Raw genomic sequence first — 12,272 nt, 5'->3', positions numbered from 1 at the left:
TTAGATCGGGGCAGATGGACGGTTATTATAAATGCCAATCACCCTAAAACTTGTAGAAAAATAATAGCATTCTAATATATACATGTATATTTCATTCACATTACACACTTTATATTGTTCAAATTCAATTCCACACAATATACATCCGAACAGGATTTAGAATTCCATTCGCAGCGTTAATTTTACAGATGAATACCGTGCACATCCAAACAACATTTCTAGTATTTCATTCGCAGCGTTGATTTGGTATTCCATTGCCAATTCAATTTGGAGGCGAATTCTGTGCAACCAAACAGGGGAGTACTACACCACCATCAAATGAAATGTAACATTATCGCGTGCGCCAGCAGTTAGATCACGCATGATTCGTGCGTGGAACGGGCTTAATTAGTCGCGCTAGTACGCACGCATGCTTACACGCGCGGGAGCAGCTAGCTGAAACGAAATTGTTTTAGATGGTGCAGTGGTTGGGGATGATGCATGATAGCGCCGGCTGATAGACGAGTTCATACGCGTCGTCCTTGCTGGTGCTTAATCCCGGTTGCTGCCAAATGCATGCTTCCGCGCAAGCCATACCACGCCCACGCCATTGTCTCTCACGAGTCATGTCAAGACACACTTTGGGGAACTCGACCATTAGGCCCGTTACCCTGGCTTCATTTATGTAATCATTTGGGGCTGGTGACAGGAACTGCTCACCTGTACTTTAATTTGGGTTCCATTACGAACTGGCCATCATCTGTTGCAGGTCTGATAAAGTAGTGAGGAAACAAGCATGAGATTAATTAAGGAAAGATGATTGGGAGTTGGCTGATGAAGTACTGGTGCTTAAACTGAAGACCTGAAGTGGATGAGTGGTCAGTATAGCTTAGGGCGGCCAAACGGAATGAACCGATTTGGGGAAGATGTGAATGAATCCAGCGAGCTCAGCAACAAGTTAGCTTTGTGGTAGCTCCGGTGGCCTGCCGCCTGCAGGCGCGGTGTGACGTCGTCGGAGCTCCTGCTCCCACAAAACTGACGGCACACGGATCCGAATGCGCAACTACCCTAGCTACGGCCTAGCTAGTATAACATGGTCGGAACGGCGAGCGATCTGGCCTCCGGCGGCACCTTCCAGTCGCCGTTACGAGGTTCAGAATATTTGTTACAGTGCATCCCACTCATTCTGTCGCCACATGGAAAGCCAAAAGTAAAGTTTTACCCTTTTTTTAGAAAAATATTACTGCTCGAGCTTCTTCTTTTACGGAAGACTCTTTTCCTATCGTGTCTGATTGGTTTCTTTAGCGGCGCTTTACTTTGCGAAGCCATCTTTTACTTGCTTCGCTTCTACACGCTACACATTTTTACCTTGCATCCACGCCAGTTTTTATCGTCTGCTAGTGCTTGCTGTCTAACCGTCTGATGCGTACGTGCGCGCAATACGGACTAGGTTGGTGCCGGCACCGCAACGTACGTAAGTGTTCACTCCTCAGTTCCCAAACTTCCCATGGCTTTAAGCTCACGACTGAGTTCCCCGCGTCGGATAACCAACATGTAGTTAGGTGGTTAGGAGGTCAGTGGTATCCCTAGCCACCAGAGTATAAAGTTTAGGTTTAACATTTTGATATTTTATTAAAGTTAGAATATTTTTCGGTAGGAGGCGACGTTTTCGTCGACATCGGCGTCCATGGTAACTTCATCAATCTTAAGACATGTTAGATGAGGTGCTCACATGAGTAAGGCGTGCATGCCCGCGCGGGCGGACCTAGAACAAAAACTATCCGGTGTCACTCTACATGTCCACACTATTTTTCTTCTAAATTTAGGGGTGTCACACACTAGAAATAGCTTGAATATTACAAACAAAACAACTTTTACCCGGGGTCATGTGACCCCTGGTAGCAAAACGTAGGTCCGCCCCTGCCTCTGAAAACCCCATTCTTTCGTCTTTTTGGTGTGTACATAGAAGCTAATCTGGGATGCGTGCTTTTTGGAAATGATAGTCCATTGAATCTCCTACGCACCGCTCGTTCTTGTGGATTCTAGAACCATGCGTCTGTCAAAGCATCAATTGAGTGTTATGGTATGCCTACTGCAGTAGGATAAAGGTAGGGTAACCGATTGACCGGAGCTTGCAGTTGCCTGGTGTGAGGTCAGATTGTTAGTCTCGGGATGCTCTACCCTATTGTCATTCAAATGACTAATGGCGGACCAAGAAACTTCTACTACAAGGTAGAGTACAAGCCTGAGCAAATATGCTTAAGTTTCGTATTTTTTGGGGGACAAATTTGCATGTGACCCAAGGCCTCTTGTGGCCGGCAAGCCTCCGGACGGCCGATTGGTTCGTGTAATTTGACAAGCCATGTTTACTGTAATACTTCTGACCATCTCATCGAACCCATTCAAAATTCAGGAGAATTCGGATTGTTATAATTGCTTTCCCTGCCTAAGGTTGTTTGTTTGGTAAAATTGAATCCCTAATTAAAAGGATATCGTTTTTTTAACACTAAAAAGGATATCGTTTATAAATTCCGAGACCTTTCGGAAACTATAATTTAAAAGATTTTGTTATTCCCTTCAGGGTTGTCCAATCGAACGTACATTGATAAAAAGAATCAACACTACAAATTCCGTTGGCCTTACACTCCAATCGTATGTGTTTTATATTCTTGGAGCCTTTATACATCACGATAGTAATTGTGGTTGCTGTAAGTCTCACCCGCTTGACGATACCCTAAACCCTTGACTCGTCGATGGTAACCTCACTAATCGTGGTGCAAGGTGACCGTATCAAGCCTTATGGGACTGCCAAACATTGTGCTTTGCATTAGCATACAAAAAAAAACACAATTTGTGGCCTTCCAAACACGTCGGACTTTACTTCTCCCCTCATGCAGCTAGCAACATTGTTGGCAACCAAACATAGTGCACAACATGGCTCAAGCTCTGTTTCCCCTCATATGGCATCCTCCGGGCCAAATGAAGAAACGTGAGAAATCCCATACGAGCAACCAATCACGCCCTTACTGTATATACTACCTCTCACTCATTCAGTGGAACCCATTCAGAATTGGGGAGGGCTCGCATTGTTATAACTTTTTACCATGTTCTTCCAACCATTTTTATTAGCACCTACCAAATGTAGGGTTGCTTCCTAAAACTGAATGCTTCATTCAAAGGATAATTTCCATCAACTTGGAAATTATTATCCAGAGGATTATTTTATTTTCATTGTTCAGGGTTGTAGGCTTCATTGAATTAATTGAATCCCTAATTCAAAGGATAATTTTCATCAATTTGGGAATTATAATTCAGCGGATAATTTTTTCCCTGTGCAGGGTTGTTTGGTTTCTAGAATTGAATCCATAATTCAAAGGATAATTTTCATCAATTCGGAAATGATGATTCAAAGGATATACTTTTCCCTTTAATGGGTTGTTTGCTTCGTTGAACTGAATCCTTAATTCAAAGATTAATTTTCGTCAATTCAGAAATGATAATTCATAGGGATAATTTTTTACGTTGTGTGAGGTTGTTTGCTTTGTACAATATAATCCATAATTTAAAGGATAATTTTCATCAAATTAAAAATGATAATTCATAGGATAATGTTTCCCTTGTGCAGGGTTATTTGCTTCGTAGATTGAATCCCTAATTCAAATGATAATTTTCACCACTTCGAATATGATGATTCAAAGGAATTTTTTCCGTGTGTAGAGTTGTCCAGTCAAACGGAGTTTGATATGAATTCGACACTATAGGACTCCAGTTGGCCTAACACAGAAATCATGTGTGTATTATATCCATGTGCTTTTAAAAAAGTCAGCAAATTAAAGAAGCTCTTAGGGTGCGTTTGGATCCTAAGCAAAGTTGGTTATATCCTAGCTAAGCAAGGCTATGCATTTGGTAGGAGGTAAACAAACTTAGCTTTGCCGAGAGGCTAGCTTCGACGAGCTACAAAAATTGAGCTTAGCCAGAAGAGTTGATTTGACTCTCTTCCAATGGCAATGAGTAAAAAAGTGTCAGTAACTATCGGTAACCAATGTTTCTATGTGTGTAGCTAGGTGTACGAACCAAACAAATAGGCTAACTTTTGTAGGCATATCTTACACTGTGGTCTTTCTACAATACAATAGTAACCACGGGTGTTGCCATAAGTCCCACCACCCTGAAGTTTCAAGTGAATCTCGAGGTTGTTCCAAGTATGAACCCGTAACGAGTCAAAGTAAATATAATTATACTAAACTTGTATACTTATATGTATTTACTGCATTGATGTATAAATGATTTTGTGTTATATATTATTTAGTTCACATTATACAAAATAATGTTTTTGAATATTAATTATTTTGTTTTCCATTCCAAATTGGCAACAAAAATGCATTGAAACTATATATGAGTTGGGAAATAGTTATTACCATTATGATATATTTCCCTTACCAAGATGTAATAAAACAAACTTAAATATGAAAAAAGGCAAAACACACGCCTTATTGAAACATTTTTATACAATTGATGAATTTTATAGTGCATATGTATATTATCGTGTGAATCTTCATATATATTTCAATATTATTAAATATATTGTTAGATATTTTAAAGCATACTGCCTAATAAATATGCTAATAGAGGCTAGAGGGGCATACTATATGATTAGGTAAGGTAAATTATAGAAAATTCTAGAGTACAAATTAAATGGTTGGCATAATTATGTATGTTCAAATGTGTCTTACAAGTCGGCAATAAGTTGACAATATCGATCCTAGTATTGATCCAAGTGTCGTTGGCCGAGAGCAAGGCCCATCTGCTCCCACGACTCTCCGTGCTAGAAAAGTTCTTTTTTCTGCGTTGGGGCTTGGGGAGATGCAGAGCTGCATCAGAGGTACTCTCTCCCGTCCACAAATAAGTGTATATTTTTCTTTTTTAATAGTTATTTTTTTAAAATTTAACTAAACCTTTACACAAAAATAATAAAATATGTGATATCAAACTATTATATTATTGAACTACATGCCAAGATGAGTCTAACTATATTAATTTGGTGGCATAAACGCTGCTACATTTTTCTAGAAAGTTAGTTAAAGTGAATAGACTTTGCTAAGGTAAACTTATTTGAGGACGAGGGAGTACTTTTTGGCCAGTGAAGAAGACATAGCTTGGGTGGCCTAAGGCTGGTGCCAATGCATCACCCCTTATAGCCTCACCACGTCAGCTTTTATCCTCACTATCACCCTACTCTCACCTCACTCTCACCCCACGGTGCCAGTGCACGGGCTATAGTGCCAGTTCTCACTTCTCTCTCCTCCCTACCGCCTCCCTACCGCCCCCACTAGCACCGCTATCGCCTCCCTGTCGCCCCGCTCTCGCCTCCAACGTGGGCTATAGGCGGGCGGTACCGCCACTACCGCCGGGCGGTGGAACCACCGCCCGCCGCTACCGTCTCGCCCGCCTACCGCCCCGCTACCGCCTTGCTGCCGTTTATTAAAAGCATGAATAAACGCTGTGTCAAGAAGGTGCGCTGATTGATAGTATCATGCTTTTAATAACCGCGCACATAAGCTGTTAGGACGTTGGATTAAACGCCACGCTTGACGAGCCAAGAGAGCTTGGTTAAAAATTCTGAGATCTCTGGAGCCGATACCACCCTGTGATTTTGGTCGAGTCAATTTTTCCCAAGACATCCAGTGCATGCGCTTCCTGTTTTCTTCATCTCCCCACCAAAAGTCACGAATAATGTGAGATAGATCATCAGTTAGGCCCACCGGAAATTTGAAAACCCCCATAGCATATGTCGCCAAAGATTGCAAAACAGCCTTTACAAGTGTTCCTTTCGCAGCACTCGACAAATATTTCTCTGTCCAGTCACAGGCTCTATTTTGAAAGCTTTCCTTCAATGTTTTGAATTTTCCTTTCTTCATTTTACCCTCAGGAACTGGAAGTCCGAGATATTTCTCCTCAAAACTTGAGGTTTCATAGTTGAGAAGCGCTTTGATCTCATGTTGCGTCTCAGGGGTACATTGATTGCCGTACATTATTGAACACTTGCCCAGACTAACAAGTTGTCCCGTACTTTTTTCATATTTGTCAAGAATTGACTTTATCACCGTTGCTTGTTGGACTGAGGCTTCAAAAAATAAAAGACTGTCATCCGCGAAGAATAAATGAGAGATTCCAGGGGCACGTCTACAGATTTGGAACTCATGAAGTGCCCCATTTTCAATCTCTTTTCTGATCAAGCAAGACAAACCGTCAGCCATAGACAAAAATAAATACGGTGAAAGTGGATCACCTTAGCGGAGGCCGCGAGACGGAGAGAAAGAGTCCAACATATGTCCGTTAAAGCGAATTGAGTACCGTACGGAGGTCACACAAGCCATCACCCACCGTATCCATTTTCTTTGAAAGCCCAACTTCGCTAAAACTCCTTCCAAAAAACTCTAATCTACACGGTCATAAGCTTTGGCCATATCCAGCTTATACACACAAAATTTTGATCTAGCAACACCCCCTGTCTGGATTGAGTGGATGCACTCAAATGCCATCAAAGCATTGTCAGTAATTAGACGCCCGGGAATAAAAGCGCTTTGAGTCGGCAATGATCTCATCCAAAATAAGGCGCAACCGATACGCAATACACTTCGACACCACTTTATAGGTCACATTGCATAGACTAATAGGCCTGAACTCCTTCAGTTCTTCCGGTTCATTGTTTTTGGGGATCATGACAATAGCAGTGTCATTAACTTCAGATGGCATAATTCCAGTTTCAAAAAACAGCTGCACTGCTGCGACAACCTCATCTTTGAGTAAACCCTAGTTTCGTTGTAGGAATCTAGCAGGAAAACCGTCAGGACCCGAGGCCTTTAGGGGGGCAATTTGGAAAAGCGCATCACTGATTTCCTTCTCTGTATAGGTTGCACATAGAGGCTCATTCATGGCATCGGTCACAACTTCATTAACCAAATTCGTAACCCCATCTGGAACAACAGAATCATCTTTTGTGTAAACGTTTTGGAAAAAAGCCGAGGCCATATTTTCCATCTCATTTGTATCCATTGTCCAAGAGCCATCAGATCTTTTCAGCTTTCGAATTTTGTTTTTACTTTGTCTCTTTGATGCTTGTCAATGAAAGAATTTTGTATTTTGATCCCCTTCTCGCAGCCATGTAATACGGGAACGCTATAGCCATGCTATCTCCTCCCTGTATAGAAGTTCGTCCATCTCCTTTGTGAGGTTTAGTCACTCCATACTGCTGTTGTCATCGTTTCGACCATGTAACTCTTCAAGTTTGGCCCTCCTCTTTTCAATTTCCTTTGACAGTGATTTAAAGTGGACAGCCTTCCACTTATACAAACCGGACATCACCTCCTTCAGAGTATTATTTATGTCGCCGAGATCTTGACAGGGCACTCTTCACGACCATGCTTCCTCTACTGTCGCCGATAGGAAAGGCTCCCGTTCCCAAGCCACTTCATAGCGACGTATCGGCCTATCCAACCGACAATTTTGAGCCTGCTCCACTGATAAAAGGAGAGGAGTATGATCCGACCTGGACGAGGAGATGTGCCTTAGTCTAAAATCTGGAAAATATGCAGACCAAGATGGGGTAGCCACAGCTCTATCCAACCGGACCTTTACATTGCGGTCTCCTTTCTCATTGTTGTCCCAAGTCCACGGAGTCCCCACAAAACATATATCGTAGAGATCACAGAAGGACAAGGTCTCTCTGAAATCCCTCATCAAACTTTCAGAACGTCTTGTCCGTGAGAAGTGCTCTTCTTGCCACATAGCCTCATTAAAATCCCCTAACATTAACCAGGGTTCGGAAGAACTATTTTTGACTGATCGAATTGTAGTCCAGAACTGATGCCGATCACTTGCTTTTGGTTCGCCATAAACAAAGGTGCACCGCCACATTCGATCATAAGGGCCACCACTGAGGTGCACATCAATATGTCGCTTACTAAAAGAAAGTAAATCAACAGTGATCCCTTCCTGCCAATATAGCGCTATACCGCCTCCTTTGCCGTCACCAGATACTTGAAAGCAACCACTCATACCAATACGGAAGCGGAGATTTTTAACTCGATCGTCACTTTGTCTAGTTTCACACAGGAACACCAAACAGGGTTTATATGACTGTACAAGGCAGTCCAGCTCTCGAACTGTCGTAGGATGCCCTAACCCACGACAGTTCCAGCCTAGGAGACACATTAGGCCCGGCGGTCATCCTCGAGGGATGCCGCCGATGATGCCAGATTTTCAAATTCAGTATTCTGGCGTGCACTTTCTTTGCCTTCTTCAAATCTTTTGTTTTTGAAGGAGATATGCCCTAGAGGCAATAATAAAGTGGTTATTATTTATATCTTTATGTTTATGATAAATGTTTATATATCATGCTATAATTGTATTAACCGAAACATTAGTACATGTGTGATATGTAGACAAACAAAGAGTCCCTAGTATGCCTCTTAACTAGCTTGTTGATTAATGGATGATTAGTTTCATAATCATGAACATTGGATGTTATTAATAACAAGGTTATATCATTGTATGAATGATGTAATGGACACACCCAATTAAGCGTAGCATAAGATCTCGTCATTAAGTTATTTGCTATAAGCTTTCGATACATAGTTACCTAGTCCTTATGACCATGAGATCATGTAAATCACTTATACCGGAAAGGTACTTTGATTACATCAAACGCCACTCGCGTAAATGGGTGGTTATAAAGGTGGGATTAAGTATCCGGAAAGTATGAGTTGAGGCATATGGATCAACGATGGGATTTGTCCATCCCGATGACGGATAGATATACTGCGGGCCCTCTCGGTGGAATGTCGTCTAATGTCTTGCAAGCATATGAATAAGTTCATAAGAGACCACATACCACGGTACGAGTAAAGAGTACTTGTCGAGAAACGAGGATGAACAAGGTATAGAGTGATACCGAAGATCAAACCTCGGACAAGTAAAATATCGCGTGACAAAGGGAATTGGTATCGTATGTGAATGGTTCATTCGATCACCGAAGTCATCGTTGAATATGTGGGAGCCATTATGGATCTCCGGATCCCGCTATTGGTTATTGGTCGGAGTGAGTACTCAACCATGTCCGCATAGTTCACGAACCGTAGGGTGACACACTTAAAGTTGGATGTTGAAATGGTAGAACTTGAATATGGAATGGAGTTCGAATATTTGTTCGGAGTCCCGGATGAGATCCCGGACATCACGAGGAGTTCGGAATGGTCCGGAGAATAAGATTCATATATAGGAAGTCATATTCCAAGTTTGGAAATGATCCGGTGCATTTATGGCAGGTTCTATAAGGTTCTAGAAAAGTCCGGAAGAAATCACCATGGAAAGTAGAGTCCGGAGGGACTCCACCTTGCATGGCCAGCCAACCCTAAAGGGGAGGAGTCCAAGGTGGACTCCCTAGGGTGGCCGGCCAACCCCCTCATGGAAAGGGGGAATCCCACCCCAAGTGGGATTCCCACCTTGGGTAGGTTTCCCTACATATGGGAGGTTTCATTGTTGGGGTCTTATTCGAAGACTTGGATACCAACACTTGGGGATTTCCACCTATATAATGAGGAGGAGAGGGAGGGGGCTGCCCACTCTTGGCCGCACCACCTAGGGCTGCCCTTGGCCGGCGCCCTAGCCTCCCCCTCTCTCCCCAAACCCTAGCGGTATCTCTCCTCCACCACATCCCGCACGCTTAAGCGAAGCTCCGCCGGATTTCTCCACCACCACCGAACACCACGCCGTCGTGCTGTCGGATTCAAGAGGAGCTACTACTTCCGCTGCCCGCTGGAACGGGGAGGTGGACGTCGTCTTCATCAACAACCGAACGTGTGACCGAGTACGGAGGTGCTGCCCGATCGTGGTGCCGGAACCGATCGTGATCAAGATCTTCTACGCGCTTTTGCAAGCGGCAAGTGAACGTCTACCGCAGCAACAAGAGCCTCATCTTGTAGGCTTTGGAATCTCTTCAAGGGTGAGACTCGATACCCCCTCGTTGCTACCGTCTTCTAGATTGCATCTTGGCTTGGATTGCGTGTTCGCGGTAGGAAAATTTTTGTTTTCTATGCAACGTTATCCTACGGTGGTATCGGAGCCGTGTCTATGCATAGATGGTTGCACGAGTAGAACACAATGGTTTTGTGGGCGTTGATGCTCTTGTTATCTTTAGTTTGAGTACTTTGCATCTTTGTGGCATAGTGGGATGAAGCGGCTCGGGCTAACTTTACATGACCGCGTTCATGAGACTTGCTCCTCGTTCGACATGCAACTTGTATTGCATAAGAGGCTTTGCGGGTGTCTCGTCTCTCCTACTATAGTGAAGATTCAATTTACTCTTCTATTGACAACACTAGTATCACCGTTGTGGTTCATGTTCGTAGGTAGATTAGATCTTACTCGAAAACCCTAAACCACGTAAAATATGCAAACCAAATTAGAGACGTCTAACTTGTTTTTGCAGGGTTTGGTGATGTGATATGGCCATGATGTGATGATGAATATGTATGAGATGATCATTATTGTATTGTGGCAACCGGCAGGAGCCTTATGGTTGTCTTTAAATTTCATGTTGAGTAGTATTTCAAAGTAGTTGTAATAGTTGCTACATGAGGTGAACAACCATGAAGACGGCGCCATGAACCTTGACGCTACGCCGACGATGATGGAGATCATGCCCGTTGATGATGGAGATCATGTCCGTGCTTTAGAGATGAAGATCGAAGGCGCAAAGACAAAAGGGCCATATCATATCACATATGAACTGCATGTGATGTTAATCCTTTTATGCATCTTATTTTGCTTAGATCGCGACGGTAGCATTATAAGATGATCCCTCACATTAATATCAAGATAATAAAGTGTTCTCCCCTAAGTATGCACCGTTGTACAGTTCGTTGTTTCGAAGCATCTCGTGATGATCGGATGTGATAGACTCAACGTTCATATACAACGGGTGTAAGCCATGTTGCACACGCGGAATACTTGGGTTTGCTTGACGAGCCTAGCATGTACAGACATGGCCTCGGGACAACGGAAACCGAAAGGTTGAACACGAGTCATATGGATGATATGATCAACATGTTGATGTTAACCATTGAAGCTACATCATCTCACGTGATGATCGGTTTTGGTGTAGTGGATTTGGATCGTGTACCACTTAACAACTATGGGGGATGTTGTATTAAGTGGGAGTTCATTAGTAATTAGATTAAAACATGAACTAATTATCATAAACATAGTCTGAGTAGTATTTTGTATTAATTTTGTAGTATTGGCATCCGTTTTCTACCATGCGCTAGTCTTGTAATTGAGATAGAAATACTTGTTAAAATCGACAAGAAACTTTACGGATTGGTACCGTATTGTTAAAGAATCAAGAATTGATTAAATCCTATTGCAAACTTTTAGTAAACCTCACATTGTTGATTCAAAGAGCTATGATTTCAATTAGTACCTAAAGTTATCTTGTCTCCGTGAAACTTGAAGTTCAAATCTGTTTGAAAAGTAAGGAGCTGAAAATTTAGTTTTCAGAAATAATCAAGGTATGAGATATATGTGATATCTAAGACCTTATTGCAAGATGATAGAGTATAATTTGGTGAGACTACATGAACTCATAAGTTTTATGGGAATGTACGAAGGTTGAAGACGCAAGGCGTCCCAATCCTCCAACTATTGGGGCACTAACGATATTCGCATATCCATGAAGTGATTGTCCTTAGTATGCACCGTTGCTAAGACTCGTCGTTTCGAAGCATCACGTGATGATCGGGTGTTATAGATTCTACGTGTGCTTACAACGGGTACAAGCCAGATTTGCACATGCGAATACTAAGGTTAAACTTTATGAGCCTAGCATGTACAGACATGGTCTCCGAAAGTTGTCATGAATTAATGGATAAAATTATGAGTGAAATTGTTCATCGTATTACAAAGTTACTAATAGTGAAATCTGGAACACTTGTCATATGATGATTAACTTCAAAATAAGAACCTCAAGGTTATTGGTATTAGACCAACAAACCTAGAAGTTATTGATGTTGAAGTGTTTTTCTGAATAATGAGGAAAGCTAAAAGAGAAACTGCAAAAGATATTTTGGCAAAAGAAAAGAAAAGACTAGAAAGTCTAGCTCAGGTGTATATAAATGATATACATGTTATGGTTGTATTCCTAGTTAAGTCACACTAAGAAATTCTTGGGTATTAGTACTATATTGGTTTGTATGAAGTGTCATACAAAACAACGCAATACAAGAATACAATAG

This window comes from Lolium rigidum, chromosome 6, assembly GCF_022539505.1.
Source record: "Lolium rigidum isolate FL_2022 chromosome 6, APGP_CSIRO_Lrig_0.1, whole genome shotgun sequence".
NCBI classification, from domain to species: Eukaryota; Viridiplantae; Streptophyta; class Magnoliopsida; order Poales; family Poaceae; genus Lolium; species Lolium rigidum.
Note: the sequence above shows the minus strand (reverse complement) of the source record.